The sequence below is a fragment of the Mustela putorius genome, unplaced genomic scaffold, assembly GCF_011764305.1.
Source record: "Mustela putorius furo isolate JIRA1106 unplaced genomic scaffold, ASM1176430v1.1 tig00003853_pilon_pilon_pilon, whole genome shotgun sequence".
Taxonomy (NCBI): domain Eukaryota; kingdom Metazoa; phylum Chordata; class Mammalia; order Carnivora; family Mustelidae; genus Mustela; species Mustela putorius.
Window position 1 is genome coordinate 35,089,173 of NW_025422005.1, and position 18,290 is coordinate 35,107,462.

The 18,290-nt window shown below is 38.8% G+C and overlaps 1 protein-coding gene and 1 pseudogene across 1 annotated transcript in view; one reads left to right on the forward strand and one right to left on the reverse strand.

The window, feature by feature from the left end:
• LOC123387374 overlaps positions 1 to 18,218 on the forward strand; it is a 37,859-nt pseudogene extending 19,641 nt beyond the window's left edge.
• The window catches only part of ZSWIM5 (zinc finger SWIM-type containing 5), a 217,976-nt gene that overhangs the window by 169,278 nt on the left and 30,408 nt on the right, over positions 1 to 18,290 (reverse strand). The window lies entirely within an intron of this gene.

The window sequence follows — 18,290 nt, forward strand, 5'->3', positions numbered from 1 at the left end:
AATGGAAACTGGTATAACCCTTTTGAAGGAAAATTTGGCAATAACTACAAAGCTACATATGCAGTTTTATCCTTTGACCCAGCAATTCTACTAGTAAGAATGTATTCTACAACAATACCTACATAATCATGTGCAAGGTTACGCACTGCAGCAAAAAATACCCAAACATAGGAGGTTGACTGAATAAACCACAGCACTATAATGTGTACATTCCTTAAGGAACTGTGCAGTTATTTTTTTTTTAAATCTCTATTAACTGATAGGGCATGATTTCCAGCATATATTAAGGGGGGGGGGGCAAGCAAATTTCCAAAGAGTACATAAACTATGTTATTTTTTTACTTGTGGCAACATGAATGGACCCAGAAGGTATACGCTAAGTGAAATAAGTCAGGTAAAGAAAAACAACTACCATAGGATTTCGCTTACATGTGGAATCTAAAAAACAAAATAAATAAACAAATCGAAACGGAGTCATAAACACAGAACAATGATAGTTGCCAAACAGGAGTGTGAGGAAGGTGAGCAAAATAGGTGAAGGGGATTAAGAGGTACAAACTTCCAGTTATAAAATAAGTAAGTCACAGAGATGAAAATACAACATAAAGATTATAGTCAATATTATTGTAATTACATTGCATGTTGACAGATGGTAACTACCCTTATGGTGAGCACTAAATAATGTACAGAATTGTCCAAATGATATACCATACACCCGAAACTAACATTGTATGTCCACCATATTTCTATAGCAAAAATTTTTTAATGAAAATAAAGCATGCTACTCAGAAAAATAAAATAAAAATCACATAAAAATGTGATAAAGAATTGGGAAATAAAACTACATAAATGTAGCTACTTATTTTTGATAAAAGAAATAGAGGAAGACCAAACCAGAAACCAGTGAAATTAGGGGCGCCTGGGTGGCTCAGTGGGTTAAAGCCTCTGCCTTCGGCTCAGGTCATGATCCCAGGGTCCTGGGATCAAGCCCCCATCAGGCTCTCTGCTCAGCAGGGAGCCTGCTTCCCCCTCTCTCTCTGCCTGTCTTTCTGCCTATTTGTGATCTCTGTCTGTCAAATAAAAAAATAAAAAATAAAATCTTAAAAAAAAAAGAACAGTGAAATTAACTACAATGGTAGAGAGATATGATGGAAAGTAACAACCCTTGAGCATGTTTGCATAGTTTTGACTACACAAACATGTTCATAATGTTCTACAACCTCAAAAAATAAAATTGAATTGGGGTGCCTGGGTGGCTCAGGAGGTTAAAGCCTCTGCCTTCGGCTCAGGTCAGGATCCCAGGGTCATGGGATTGAGCCTCGAATCAGGTTCTCTGCTCAGCAGGGAGCCTGCTTCCTCCTCTCTCTGCCTGCCTCTCTGCCTACCTGTGATTTCTCTCTCTCTCTCTGTCAAATAAATTTAAAAAATCTTTTAAAAAATAAAATAAAATAAAATTGAATCAACAAAGATGGGGGGGTAGATTCTATAAAATTGAATGCAAACAGGAACAAATGACCCTAACAGTATTTCAAAGGGGTACCGTAAACACATCTCAGAAAGTTCCCTCAGGCCACTTCCTAGTCAATCTCTACCACCCTAACTGCTTCAGTGACAATAACTATACTAATTTTATTTATTATTTATTTATTTGCCATAGGTTAGCCTTGCCCATTCTAGAACTTCATTTGAATGGAACCATACTGTGTATATTCTTCTGGTTAAAATTTCTTTTACTAAGCATAGTGTTTTTGAGATTCATCCATCTTGCTATACAGACCAGACAAGACACTGTTAAATATCACATAATCAGGCTGACTGGTACTACTAAAAGTTTAGGTTCACCAATTTTATTTGGGCTCACAACATTATGTGTCAATAATAGATACCATATGGAATGCTGGGTGGCTCAATCGGTTAATCGTCTGCTTTTGGCTTAGGTCATGATCCCAGGGTCCTGGGATAGAGCCCAGCATCAGACTCCCTGCTCCTCCCATTCCCTCTGCACCACCCCCCACACTTGTGTTCTCTCTTGCTTGCTCTGCTCGCTCTCAAATAAATAAGTAAATAATCTTTTAAAAAAAAAAGAAAGAAAGAAAGAATAGATCCCACAGTCTTGAGCTGCCTGGGCAGCTCAGTCAGTTAAGTGCCTAATCTTGATTTTAGCTCAGGTCATGATCTCAGGGTAATGAGATGGAGCCTGATGCAACAGTCTCCACACTGGGAATGGAACCTGGTTAGGATTCTCTCTCTCTCCCTGGGGGCGCATGGGTGGCTCAGGCATTTAAGAAGTTAAGTGTCTGCCTTTAGCTCAGGTCATGATCCCAGGCTCCCTGCTCAGTGGGGAGCCTGCTTCTCCCTTTCACTCTGCCTGCAGCTCCCACTGCTTGTGCTCTCTCTCAAATGAATGAATAAAATCTCTTAAAAAAAAAAAAAAAAAAGATTCTCTCTCTCCCTACCCCCTCCCCAACTGCACATGCATGCTCACACTCTCTCTTTCAAAAAAAGAAAAAAGAAAAGAATAGATACGACACTATAGATCCCTCCATTCCTGGTTACCAGGGAGGATTAATTGTCAAACAAACAAAGACTCTGGGAGCGACACAATATGACACATTTTGCATTTTGGTAGTAGAAAAAAAACTGCCTTGTTCTTGGGGGATTCTCATCAAGAGACATTGGTTGCGGGCTCTACAGGGAGAGGATACCTGAACTTACCTGAGTACAACCTCTCTGTTACAACAGGGCCTTATAAAAGAAGAGTTTGTGTTTTATGCCCGAATAGACTAGGAATTAAAAGTGTATAGAAAGGAACACCCTGAGTCAACTGGAAAACTAAGAGAGTAAACTTGTCCATGAAATCATCCTCATTTGAAAGGACTTCACCAAAAGCTGTCCCAAAGAAATTTTGCTGTGTGGGGATAGGCAGCACCAGACTATGGAGGTACCTGACATCTGTACCATCTGTAATAGCCAAATGAGAGTCACAAAGATTCCTCCCTATTTAGAAGTGGAAATCAGTTATACCTTCTGTTTGGAGTGAAAAAACACTTTGATGCTTTCAGACAATACAGAGGAAAGGGAAGTGTCTGTATTTCAGACATTATGGGAAAGGATGCTATTGATCTTTCTATTAAGTACAGTATATAGGGACTTGGGCTGGTCATAATTTAAATTAGGGAAACAAGAGATGAACTGCATTTTCACTTAGAGTTTTGTAAAGCAGACCATACAAATTGCATAATGTAAACCATTTAGTACGAAGTCTGGATATGGCAATGAATAAATAAATGGTAGTCTTTTATTATTTTAGAAGGAGAGAGCTGTCACAAGGCTCACAGTTTAAATTATTCTCTGGAGAGAATAATTACAAGTAAGGAAATGGGTGGGAGATCTGAGTTTGTGGAAAACATCTGCTTTACACATGCTAAGTTTGAGGTAGAAGAAAGGCATTCAAATAGAAATGTTCATTTGCTTAAAAATGCACTTTCTAGGGGCGACTGGGTGGCTCAGTGGGTTAAGCCTCTGCCTTCAGCTCAGGTCATGATCTCAGGGTCCTGGGATCGAGCCCCACATCTGGCTCTCTGCTCAGCGGGGAGCCTGCTTCCTCCTCTCTGCCTGCCTCTGCCTGCTTGTGATCTCTGTCAAATAAATAAATAAAATCTTTTTTTAAAAAAATGCACTTTCTAGGGGCGCCTGAGTGGCTCAGTGGGTTAAAGCCTCTGCCTTCGGCTCAGGTCATGATCCCAGGGTCCTGGGATCGAGCCCGGCATTGGGCTCTCTGCTCAGCGGAGAGCCTACTTCCTCCTCTCTTTCTGCCTGCCTCTCAGCCTGCTTGTAATCTCTGCCTGTCAAATAAATAAATAAAATCTTTAAAAAAAATGTACTTTCTACCACTTTTGCTAGTTGAAATCTTACCTTCCTCTACCCTGTTTCACCTTCCAGCTTCCTTTCTGCCCCCACACCTTCTTGCAATTATTCTGACTTTCTTCCATCCTGTAGCAATTGACATTTCTATCACTTTTATTACATTGTTTTATATCACAATTATTTTTCCCATATATGTCTTGTCAACCAGATTGTGAGTTTCTCAAGAGCAGAGAGAGATTAAAGCTAAGCAGACTGTCCCATAGGATTTTGCTGACGGTTCGTACTTTAAATCTATCAGCAGCAATCAAGGAAAACACCCAGAGCTCTATGTGCTCTATCTAAAAATCAGTTTAACTTTCATACCACCCAGTTGCCAAAGTGGTTCAGTCCTTAAGTGTCTGCCTTTGGCTCAGGTCATGGGGATTGAGCCCCAAAAAGGGCTCCCTGCTAAGCGGGAAGCCTGCTTCTCCCTCTCCCACTCCCCCTGTTTGTGTTCCCTTTCTGGCTGTCTATCAAGTAAGTAAATATAATCTTCAACAACAACAACAGCAGGAAAAAAAAAAAAAAAAAAACTTCCATACCACCATCTGCAAGAGAAACAGAAGGAACCCAGGATTCTGTGTGATCCTAGCAAGATTCCCCATCCTTCCCTTGCTCAACACTCATATAGCTTCACTAATTGCCTTGAAACTTTCAGGACTAATCTCGTAATATCCTTTATGCCCCACCTGTCCAAGGAGTCTAGAGCTCCTAGGCTATCCCTCAATGCCCAGACTCTAAATCCCTGTTATGTCTCTATGGGCAAAGAGACAAATTCACTATATGCCTCAGCACTACTTATTCATCTTCCTTTCCCCCACTTCATTTTTCTCCATTGCATTTACCACCACTTGACTATTTAATTGTCTGTGTCTCAGCTCTTAAATATAAATTCCACGAGTGCAGAGATTTTTTTATTCCTGTTTTGTTCACTACTGTAACTCCATAACTAAAAAGAGTACCTGGTTCATGGCAAAGCTCAATGGATATCTACAGAATAAATGGATACATATTTTTTAATTATTTCTATTAACATATAATGTATTATTTGTCCCAGGGGTACAGGACTGTGAATCATCAGGCTTACACATTTCACAGCACTCACCATAGCACAATCCCTCCCCAATGTCCATCACCCAGCCACCCTATCCCTACCCCCAACCCCCAGCAACCCTCAGTCTGTTTCATGAGATTAAGAGTCCCTTATGGTTTCTCTCCCTCCCAATCCCATCTTGTTTCATTTTTTCCTTCCCTATCCCCCACAAACCCCCTGCCCTGTCTCTCAAATTCCTCATATCTGAGAGATCATATGATGATTGTCTTTCTCTGATTGACTTACTTCGCTCAGTATAATACCCTCTAGTTCCATCCACAAACTAGAAGATTTGCATTCGTTGCAAATGGCCAGTTTTCATTTCTTTTGATGGCTGCATAGTATTCCATCACACACACACACACACACACACACACACACACACCACATCTTCTTTATCCATTCATCTGTTGATGGACATCTAGGCTCTTTCCATAGTTTGGCTATTGTGGACATTGCTGCTATAAACATTTGGGTGCATGTGCCCCTTCAGATCACTACATTGGTATCTTTAGGGTAAATACCCAGTTGTGCAATTGCTGGGTCATAGGGTAGCTGTATTTTCAACCTTTTGAGGAACCTCCATGCTGTTTTCCAGAGTGGCTGCACTAGCTTGCATTCCCACCAACAGTGTTGAAAGGATCCCCTTTCTCCGCATCCTCGCCAGCATCTGTCATTTCCTGTCTTGTTATTTTTAACCATTCTGACTGGTATGGGTGGTATCTCGCTGTGGTTTTGATTTGTATTTCCCTGAGCTTAAGTGATGTTGAGCTCTTTTTCATGTCTTTTGGCCATCTGGATGTCTTCTTTGCAGAAATGTCTGTTCATGTCTTCTGCCCATTTCTGGATTGGAGTATTTGTTCTTTGGTGTTGAGTGTGGTAAGTTCTTTATAGCTTTTGGATACTAGCCCTTTATCTGATATGTCATTTGCAAATATCTTCTCCCATTCTGTCAGTTGTCTTTTGGTTTTGTTGACTGTTTCCTTTGCTGTGCAGAAGCTTTTGATCTTGATGAAGTCCCAATAGTTCATTTTTTCCCTTGCTTCCCTTGCCTTTGGTGATGTTCCTAGGAAGAAGTTGCTGCGGCTCAGATTGAAGAGGTTGCTGCCTATGTTCTCCTCAAAGAGTCTGATGGATTCCTATCTCACACTGAGGTCTTTCATCCATGTCGAGTCTATTTTTGTGTGTGGTGTAAGGAAATGGTCCAGTTTCATTTTTCTGCATGTGGCTGTCCAAGATGGATACATATTTTTTTGTTAATATGATATGTGCCTATAATATATCCCTAGCATATATTTGTGAACAAGAAAGGCATGGTCCCTATCCTCATGAAGCCTACAGTCTAGGGGAAAAGATGACATTAAACAAGTATTATTACATACTTTTACATAATTATGAGAAATGCTCTGAAGTACAGGGTATATAATAGGGAGACCTCACCTAGAGAAATGGGAAGAGGGATTCCAAGTTAGATTCTGAGGAATTCTATTTAAGTCAAGACTGAAGAATAGGTAGGAGTTAGGTGAGCAAAGAAGAGCAAAAGAAGATCTGAGACTATTCATAGGTGGCATGAGCTTATGCAGGGAAAACCCTATGGAATCTACACAGAAACTACTGAGAGGTAATAACCAAGGTCAATAAGGTTATAAGATCGGGGCGCCTGGGTGGCTCAGTAGGTTAAGCCGCTGCCTTCGGCTCAGGTCATGATCTCAGGGTCCTGGGATCGAGTCCCGCATTGGGCTCTCTGCTCAGCAGGGAGCCTGCTTCCCTCTCTCTCTCTCTGCCTGCCTCTCCAATTAATTGTGATTTCTCTCTGTCAAATAAATAAATAAATAATCTTAAAAAAAAATAAGGTTATAAGATCAACATCCCAAAATTAATTGTACTTACATGCATTTGCAATGAGTAATCCAAAAACTAATTAAAAAAAAAAAATCAAGACACAGAACCTTACCATTACCCTAGAAAATGTTCTCATGCCTCCTACCAGCCAATCCCCTCTAGGCAACCAGTGTCCTAATTTTATTAAACTACTGATTAGTTTTGCCTGTTACAGAACTTCCTATAATAAAATCAAACAAACATATACTCTTTTAAGTGAGGCTTTTTTTACTCAGCTTAATATTTTTAAAGTGTATTCATGCTTCTGCATGTATCATGTATTTTGTTTTGTTTTCTAAGATTTTATTTATTAGTCACAGAGAGAGGGGGAGAATGAGAGAGAGAGTACAAACAGGAAGTACAGGGCAGGCAGAGGGAGAAGCAGCCTCCCTACCGATCAAGAGATAGATGCAAAACAGAATCCCAGGACCCTGGGACCATGAACTGAGCCGAAGGCAGACATTTAACCAACTGAGCCACGCAGATGTCCCAGGTGTTTGCTCCTTTGTACCGCTGAGTAGTAGTCCATATATAAATATCAAGTTTATTTAGCCATTCTTCTGTTCATGTACAACTAGGCTGTTTCCATTTGGGGGTTATTATGACTGAAGTTGCTATAAACATCCTTGTACAAGGTTTTTTGTTGATACTGTTGAAATGTGCTTTCATTTATCTTAAGTAAATACGTGAGTAGAATTTCTGGATGATTGCATAGATGAATGTGTAGACCTTTTCCCAAAACAGGTATAACATTTTATATTCCCAAAAACAATGTATAAGACTTGGGATTGTTCCACATCCTTGCCAATATTTGGCTTTTTAATTTTAGCCATGCTGACAAGAATTCGGTAACGTCTCACTGTGGTTTTAGCTTACATTTCATTGACGATTAATGATGTTGAGTGTTTTTTAATGTCTTCATTAGTCATTTGGGTTTTTTAAAAAGATTTTATTTATTTTATTTGCAAGAAAGAGTGAGAAAAAGAGAGGAGCACGAGCAGGGGCAGGGGCAGAGGGAAAGGGAGAGAATCTCAAGCAAACTAGGCACTGAACATGGAGCCAACATGATCTCACAAGGCTGAGATCACAGCCTGAGCTGAAACCAAGAGTCGGACACTTAACTCACTGTGCCACCCAGGTAACCCGGTTCATTAGCCATTTGTATATAAACTTTCAGGATGTGTTTATTTACACCTTTTGCCCGTATCATGTTGGGTCTTGTTATTATAGAGCTGCAAAAGTTCTTTATATATCTTAAAACCAATCTTTTGTCAAACATATTTGGCAAATGTTATCTCCCAAGTGACAAGTATTTATTGACCAAACTGCTTACAGTTTTTAACTAATGTGACAGAACTTTGAAATCAAATACGCTTGGGTTTAAATCCTGGCTCTATCTAAAACTAGTTGTTGGAATGTGAATGAGGTATTTAATTTAGGGGGGCATTTTTTCCCATCTATAAAATACCTTTACAGGGTTGTTATGGTGATTTAGACAATGGGCTTTAATGTTGTATCTGTCATATAAAAGGTTTTCAGGGTGCCTGGGTGGCTCAGTCCTTAAGCATCTGCCTTTGGCTTAGGTCATGATTCCAGGGCCCTGGGATCCAGCCCTGCATCGGGCTCTCTACTCAGCAAGGAGACTGCTTCTCCCTCTCCTATTCCCCCTGCTTGCGTTCCCTCTCGTGCTGTGTCTCTCTGACAAATAAATAAATAAATCCTTCAAAAAAATTAAAATCCTTTTCTGATTTAAGTTCTATGATAATATGGCAGTTGCTGCCTTAAAGAGCTGAGTGGCAATTTTTACACTGCAAAACTGTTAAAATTTGAATTTTCACATCAGTAAAAATCATGGTAATAGTGGAAGACATAGAGAATAAGGGCTCCTGCGAAAAGAATAATGTATTTTTCTTTTATTTGAGTTCAGTAACATATTCAAAATAAAACTTAATCTAAAAGTAGTAGAATCAAATGAAATTCATCTGGAAGTGAAACTGTAAAGAAAAAGGTGAAAAATCCAAATTGTGTTGTGCTAACAGTATCTGCTGTACTACATGGAATATTTAAATGACATGGCATTGCAAATACAATTGTACTGACTCCTATCTATGCCAGTTAGTAGTATTTCATCTCTTATAAAAATTCACATAAAAACAGATTTAACCCAGGGGCACCTGGGTGACTTAGTCCATTAAACATTGGACTCTTGGGTGCCTGGGTGGCTCAGTGGGTTGGGCCTCTGCCTTTGGCTCGGGTCGTGATCTCAGGGTCCTGGGATCGAGTCCCGCATCGGGCTCTCTGCTCAGCGGGGAGCCTGCTTCCTCCTCTCTCTCTCTGCCTGCCTCTCTGCCTACTTGTGATCTCTCTGTGTCAAATAAATGAATAAAATCTTTAAAAAAAAAAAAAAAAACATTGGACTCTTGGTTTGGGCTCAGGTCACGATCTCAGGTTGTGGGATCAAGCCACACATTGGGCTCGGGTGCTCAGCATGGAGTACGCCGGAAATTATCTCCCTCTCTCTATTTCCCACCTCCCTCTGCTCCTCTCTGCCCTCTCCCACTGTGCGTGTATTCTCTTTCCCCATCTCTCAAATGAATAAAATCTTAAAAAAAAAAAAAAAAGGTTTAACACAAAAGCATTTTTAGGAATAATTTCAACATGTCAATAAAACTCTGAGTTATACTAATAACTTAGTATAAATAAGTTAGTGCATTTATTATTTATTATTATTATTCACTTATTTACTATTTACTTATTTACCTATTTACTTATTTACTAAAAATAAGACTTATTATATAGTGCAGAACTTGCTTTATTGTTTGCCATTCCTATTTTATTTATTGTTATAAAATTTCAGGTTGTGGATCCAAGTTCTGTTCCCATAATTTAATAGTCAAGTTAGTTAACTTTTCAAATATCACTTCCTTCATTTGTAAAATAATAATCATATTATGTAGCTTATATCACTGCTATCATTGCCAGTTTTAAATATAGTAAGTCATCAGTAAATATTAGTTATTACTGTTGTTGCTAAAGTATGCTAATCAAGTTCAGATCTCAGCTTAAATGACACCTTCTGGGGCACCTGAGTGGCTCAGTCAGTTAAGCGGCTGTTTTCAGCTCAGGTCATGATCCCAGGGTCCTGGGATCAAGCCCCACATCGGGCTCTCTGCTCAGCGGTGAGCCTGTTTCTCCCTCTCCCTCTGTCTGCCTCTCTCCCTACTTGTGTTCTGTCCGTCAAATAAATAAGTAAATTCTCAAATAAATAAATGACACTTTCTTGGAGAGATCTAACTCCAAAGCAGACCCCTTATTTAAATTTTCATTTCTAATATGGCAAATATTGATAGTAATGACCCACATGAGCAAATGTTCTGTGGGAGTCCTCAGTAATTTTTAACAGTGTAAAGGGCTCATGAGACCAAAATGTTTGAGACTGATACAATGAATTGTTTAGAAGATGTGTATTCTCATTCAGAGTGTAACACCGCCTGTCAAACTCATTTATATTTCCTTTTTAGCTAGATTTAATTTGAGTAGTAATTAGGAATTGTACACATTCACTTTTCCCTATTGTGCTCATACTTACAGTAAGGCTACAAAAGCTAATTACAATTTCAGGGTTTGGATTTTTTACATTTCGGGGTTTTGTTTTGTTTTTGTTTCATTTTGTTTTTTTACTATGAACTAGGATTGCACAACTCAATGTTGTATGCACTAGTCATCTTGTGCCTATAGGAACCTGTAAGTGACAATTAAATTTTATGGTAATATGATTGCTAATAAATACAGTTTGCTTGTAAGACATAAACCTTTCCAAATGGTAAATCCACAATAGTCCATGAAAGGGAAAATACAGGGAAGCACTGCACTGAAATTCTGACTTTGATTCATCTCTTCTTCTAGCCCTAATGCCACTGCCTTAGGTTAGCCCCTTCTTTTCTCTCACATTTTCTGTTACATTCTGTGCCATTCTGTGTTCATTCATTATAACCCAATCTCCCTCCACACTGAGATGAGAATAATCTATTTCAAAATCAGATCTGGCCATGGCAATTACCCCCTCCCCTTTTTAAAAGATTTTTATTTATTTCTTTGACAGAGGGAGACACAGTGAGAGAGGGAACACTAGGAGAGGGAGAAGTAAGGCTTCCCGCTGAGCACGGAGCCTAATGCGGGGCTCGATCCCAGGACCCTGAAATCATGACCTAAGCCAAAGGTAGATGCTTAAAGACTAAGCCACCCAGGTGCCCCCCAATTACCCTTTTTATTTTAAAAAGCTAGTATGGCTTCCCAGCTTTCTATAGCAGAACCCATAAATTGTAGGGTTTTCCCCCATACACAGGTGTTTTGAACACAGGAAGATTTCACGCTAAAAACATAGATATCTGGTTTCACTTCAAAAAATTAGAAAATTTAGCAACACTGGGCCCAAATCTGCACATAGCAAAACTCAGCTGGAGCAGGAGAGAGGACACCTAGGTAGGACAGCGCATATATGATCTGAGATTTCCCAGAGTTTACTGGAGTCCTTACCCAGTCCAATTGACTCATTTACCTTAGCTGCTTGGTTCCCCATGAACAACTGAATTTGCACAAACTGCCTTACAGGAGAAGGCCCAAACTGCTTAGAAAGACAGACCCTCGATCATCACAAGTTAAATTTCCACTTTCAACTCTCCTCTCTCTATGCTTTGCCTTCACACACATGCTCATCATTTCTCAAACATGATGTTCTTTTACACATCCTTTTACACTTGCAAGCTGAACATCTAGTTCCTTTTGGTTGGAATGTTCTTCTTACATTCACTTCCCCACCCCACCAGCATCTGAAGAATTTCTCTACATCTCCTTCAAATCCAACCATACAAGTAAGTAGGAAAACATATAAATGAGAGCAGTTAGCACAGAGCCTAGCATATAATAACTTTCAATGTCCTAACAACTGGAAAAAGTTGATATTATAGCCTCATACTAGAGAAAAGAATGTTGTCACCTAAAGGAGTTAGTTACTCAAAACCAAGGAACTAGTAAGTGACACAAACAGTTGGAATGTGAGCCCTAATCTTATCACCAGGCTACACTGTCTTCTTTTATTTGACTGTAATGACACAGAACTCCCGGATTCTTTCCTCATATATTTTGTGTAACTTTTCTCATCAGGTACCTCCAATTGTTCCCTACCATCAACAAATCCAAGACATTCTCTTTTTATATCCCTATTGCCTATCACAGTTCAGCCCACATTACAAGCTTAATATATAGTTTCAACTAATTCAACTCCTATTACTGAATGAATAAATGAATGAGAAAAGTTCTACTGTACTGATAATCCATATTAAATGATAGGAACTGAATACTTTAAGCATTTCCCACAACACAAATCTTTTTTTTTTTAAGATTTTATTTATTTATTTGACAGAGATCACAAGTAGGCAGAAAGGCAGGCAGTGAGAGAGGAGGAAGCAGGCTTCCCGCTGAGCAGAGAGCCTGACGTGGGGCTGGATCCCAGGACCCTAGGATCATGACCTGAGCCAAAGGCAGAGGCTTCACCCACTGAGCCACCCAGGTGCCCCCACAACACAAATCTTAATGCACGGTATGTAGTGAATAAAAAAAACTTAAAACCTGTAATACATATAAGCACTAGAAATTTTTAAATCTTCCTAAAGATAACATTATTCCTCTAAAATGATGAAATACTAAAACTCAGCAATATCTATGTGTATGTGTATGTAAACTATTTATTTCATTTTAAACAAATGATCTAAAACAACACAAAGGTTGTACATACTATTATGAGCCTATTTAGATAAAATTATATGCATATATTTCTGCGCCTGTTTACTGATAAGGCTGTCTGGATAAATGTTCAGATGATTTTTACCTTTTCCTCTGAACTTTGATATATTGTTGTAATTAATTAGTATGTAATTTTTAAAATGAAACCAAGCTGTTTAAACTACTTTGAAAAATAACTCTTTTTGCATCCTCAGCAGTAATGGAATTAATCATAATCCCTCCCACCTCATTCAGAAACACAGTGAATCACATTTGGGAAGTAAATATTGAAGTCCTAAGTAAGAATAGGCAGATACATAAATTATGTATACATAAATTATGGCTCAGTGGGTTAAAGCCTCTGCCTTCGGCTCGGGTCATGATCCCAGGGTCCTGGGATCGAGGGATCTCTGCTCAGCAGGGAGCCTGCTTCCTCCTCTCTCTCTCTCTCTGCCTGCTTCTCTGCCTACTTGTAATCTCTGCCTGTCAAATAAATAAATAAAATCTTAAAGAAAGAAAGAAATGCATCTTATACACTCAAACAAAGGACATGAAATAACTTATTAAATTAAAAATGATTGGAGAGGGGTGCCTGGGGGGCTCAGTGGGTTAAGCCTCTGCCTTTGGCTCAGGTCATGATCTCAGGGTCCTGGGATGGAGCCCTGCATTGGGCTCTCTGCTCAGCAAGGAGCCTGCCTCCCCCTCTCTCTCTGCCTGCCTCTCTGCCTACTTGTGATCTCTGTCAAATAAATAAATATTTTTTTTAAAAAGTGATTGGATAGTTGTCTTTCTCCACTTGACTTATTTCGCTAAGCATGATCTCCCTGATATGAGGAAGTGGAGTTGCAACAGGGGGGGTTAAGGGGGTAGGAGAAGAATAAATAAAACAAGATGGGATTGGGAGGGAGACAAACCATAAGTGACTCTTAATCTCACAAAACAAACTGAGGGTTGCTGGGGGGAGGGGGTTTGAGGGAAGGGGGGTGGGGTTATGGACATTGGGGAGGGTATGTGCTATGGTGAGTGCTGTGAAGTGTGTAAACCTGGTGATTCACAGACCTGTACCCCGGGGGATAAAAATATATTATATGTTTATAAAAAATAAAAAATTATTAAAAAAATGATTGGAGAACTACCAATATTTAGCACAGTATCAAATTTACATTATTTCACATGATTTTTTTTTAAAGATTTTATTTATTTATTTGACAGAGAGAAATCACAAGTAGACGGAGAGGCAGGCAGAGAGAGAGAGGGAAGCAGGCTCCCTGCTGAGCAGAGAGCCCGATGCGGGACTCGATCCCAGGACCCTGAGATCATGACCTGAGCCGAAGGCATCGGCTTAACCCACTGAGCCACCCAGGCGCCCCTATTTCACATGATTATTAAAAAGTATTTAATTTAACTTACAACATAGCAATCTGGGTTTTATTTAGAAATCACTCATTTGTCATATCTACTCTAAATGTAATTTTGGGGGGGGAAATCACTTAACAGTGTAGTGTAGAACTAAGAAATTACAACACAAGGATTTATTCAATTAACCGTTATATCATTTACTGAAAAATTCTGCCAATGGAACACAACTACTTCATGTTGGCTTCTAGAATGTCCCATGTTCCTGCATATACATTTTCAATTCCCTATAATCAAGCTTTGTTAAAAAAAATTTTTTTTAATAAAATACCAAATACCCTCCTCTGTTGCTTTTTCAACAAGCTTCAGGATTATACCACAGCAGCTAAGACTCAAAAATTAATTTTATGTTTGGGCGCCTGGGTGGCTCAGTCGGTTAAGCATCTGCCTTCAGCTCAGGTCATGATCCCTGGGTCCTGGGATCATGCCCCGCATCGGGATCCCTGCTTAGTGAGGAGTCTGCTCTCCCTCTGCCTCTCCTCCTGGCTTATAAAAATCCCTTTAAAAAAACATTTAATTTTATGTTGAAAAAATTAATGTGTGGTATTTCTTTGTTCTAAGGGTAGAAAGTCAATTGAATTTGAATTGTCTACAATAACATGTATCTCACAAAGATTAACTTAAAACGGATATTGTCTCTCAAACCAAAATCCACTGAGCAGTTTCACAGCCTATCAGAAGTGTGAAAGCCTCTCTGGCTGCAGCTCTGCTGACTGCTACACTTCTTACAGAAATAGTTCAGTCTGTTCTCATATGATGAAAGGATATTTCATATTATTATATTCCATAACCCCAAAAGAATCACAAACGCACAAACGTATAATTAAAAAGATATAAAGCATGATCTAAGGGGCTTTGTGAGAATGAACATTAACCTATACTCTATCTAGAAAAAGCTGAGGGAATACTGCATGGAGCATTACATCCCTGTAACCACTTTTCAGTTATTAAGAGTAATTCAACAAATACACTTCAAAAGTTATTTAACCTACTGGCTAGCAATTATTTTAGCAAAATCTTACACAATTATTTGGAAATCCAATGGTATCTATAACCTTTTTATAAAGGCAAAAGATATTAGAGATTTAAATGGAGCTATTTAAAAAAATAAATAAATGAAGGTATTCAAGTAACAGTTCACCTTTTCCACTCACATGCTGCTTTAAAGAATCAAAAATTTTACTATACCAGTTTTTCAGCCTAAAGATTCTTCTAAAATCCTCCCAATCCATAATATCCAAAATTCAGAAGGAAACCAAATCATATTGTAAGAATGCTCATAGGTGTGGACTTAGATATAATGATCAAAAAAAAAAAAAAAAAAAGAAAGAAAGAAAAGATGATCCATTCAATGACTGAGCCAAAATGTAGCTCAATGGTTGTGACGCTGGATCAACAGGATCCTGTTCAGGTTGTGCTCATATATTTTATTTTGACCATATTTGTTGACAGATATTAATAGTTGTATTTTCCCTCCCCCAAAATTAATCTGTTCAAAAAAAGAAGATAAAATCCAGTTGAAAATAAATAGCATATATGTTGGCTAAAGGGAACAGAATATATCTGAAGAAGTGAGTGCCAAATTAGTACTCCAAATACACTCTTAGAGCAGTGAGCTAAAACCAAAATATATTATTAAAAAATGAAATATTTTACTATTCAGAAAACTGAAAAAAAATGCCAATGTACAGTTCTGCAGCAAATTCACCACATATGATCTTAGAAAATTCACTATTTATATCAGTACAGAACTGTATATTTTAACAACCACCTTCAGGTACATTATCTCCTACAGCTGAACTCTGGGGGAAACTATCCTCCCACAAAAGGAGCTACAAAAACTGGTTTACATTTTTTCTCCCACAATGTGACCTTATAATCTTCCTAGAATCACAGGGTTTGGAGCCATTAGCAAATGAGCCACATATTTAGATTACAACCGCCATCCAAATCATTCTTAAAGTTAGTTTTATAGGGGCGCCTGTTTGACTCAGTTGGTTAAGCACCTGCCTTCGGCTCAGGTCATGATCCTGGGATCAAGCCCCCCCATCAGGCTCCCTGTTCTACAGGAAGCCTGCTTCTCCCTCTCCCACTCACCCTGCTTGTGTTCCCTCTCTCACTGTCTGTCTGTCTCTCTCTCTGTGTCAAATAAATAAAATCTTTTTTTTAAAGTTAGTTTTATAAACCACTCTTCAGTAAAACTTCCAAATGTTCTGCCTCTTCTTGTTCTCTGTAAAAACCTACTGCTTTCTAACAAATTCTGTAACACAAGAAAGACTGAGAATATTTAAATTGCTATGGGTAAATCATAAAGCCAAATAAAGATAAAGTGAATAAAATCAATAACATATTCTCCATTTATGAAGTTACCTGTTTGATTGTTCTATCTATACTACAAAGTGAATTATTTCCTTGTATTAAAATTATAAACATCCAATTTAAATGAATACATAATAGGTCTGTGATTATACGAATTTAATATATTGGGCTCAACAGTAGAGTTACGGTTCTAGTACAACACCACCTAGTTTTTTTTAAAAGGTCTGCACATTAAATATGTGATATAATACAAAAGGCAAGATTGTGTGTTATTAAAGGTAATAAAGATTTGCAATGCACTATATAAAATCTATGCCTGAATTTTCTTCTTTATGGACAGCAAAGAAAACAAGTTCAATATATACTGTCTTCATTTGACTGACTTTTTCCCCCTTCGCAATCACTCTTTGGATTTAAACTGGTTGTTTTACTTTTCACTATATATATAATTGAATATAACATAATGATTAAGATCTTAAACCCAGGCATCAGAATGCCTGAATTCTAACCTCAGTTCCACCACTTAACCAGTTATGGGAACTTTCATGAGCTGCTTATGCTGGCATTATATCCTCATCTGTAAAATTGGGATCATACCAGTACATACCTCAGAAGATTGTTTTAAGAGTTAAATTAAGGGGCACCTGGCTGGCACAGTTGGTCAAGCATCTGACTCTTGATTTTGGCTCAAGTCATGATCAAGCACCACATGGGCTCTACACACTGGTCCTGGAGCCTACTTAAGATTCTCTCTCTGCCCCCCAACCCTCCATGTGGTCCCTGCATGCATTCTCTCTCTCAAAAAAAAAAAAAGTTAAGTTAACGCAAAACATCTTAAAGACCTAGCACAGTGCTAGTACACAGTAAATGTTTACTGTGTATTAGCTATTAATATTCTTGTTATTGCCACTGTTATGCAAAAAAGTGAGATTACATTAAATGCCAATATTCACAAAACTAAAAAATTAGAAGACTGGGGTGCCTGGGTGGCTCAGTCATCTGCCTGACTCTTTATTTTGTCTCAGGTCATAATCTCAGGGTCATGAGATTGAGCCCCGTGTTGGGCTCCATGCTGGGTGTGGAGCCTGCTTAGGATTCTCTCTATCCCCCTCCCTCAGCCCCTCCTTCCGGCTCACACACTCTTGTGCTCTCTCTCTAGAGAGGGAGGGGAAAATAGATACATATGTAAGTTAGAAGACTATAAATTCATACATTCAGGAAAGACACAAAAACTTAAAATTTAGGGACGCCTGGGTGGCTCAGTCAGTTAAGTGCCTGCCTTTGGCTCAGATCATGATCCCAGAGTCCTGAGATCAAGCCCCACATCGTGCTCTCTACTCAGTGGGGAGCCTGCTTCTCCCTCTCCCTCTGTCATTGCCCCTGCTTATGCTTGTATGCTCTCTCTCTGCCAAATAAACAAAATCTTTTAAAAATTTAGATTATAATTTGAATAAGAAATAACCAACTATTACTTAAAATGAATGATAAGTTCATACTGTTGATAATTTAACCTTTAAAATGAACATGAGCTCTCAGACCTAGTTTTCAGCGACACGGCTAAACGCACCAAGAAGGTCGGAATCGTGGGCAAATATGGGACCCATTATGGTGCCTCCCTCAGAAAGATGGTGAAGAAGATTGAGATAAGTCAGCATGTCAAGTACGCTTGCTCCTTCTGTGGCAAAACCAAGATGAAAAGACAAACTGTGGGGATATGGCATTGTGGCTCCTGCATGAAAACCATCACTGGACCTTTAACACCACTTCTGCTGTCACAGTAAAGTCTGCCATCAGAAGACTGAAGGAGTTTAAAAACCAGTAGAAGCGCCACCATTTGAAACATTGCTAGCCTATAATAAATGGGTTAATTTATGTAATAAATAAATAAATAAAA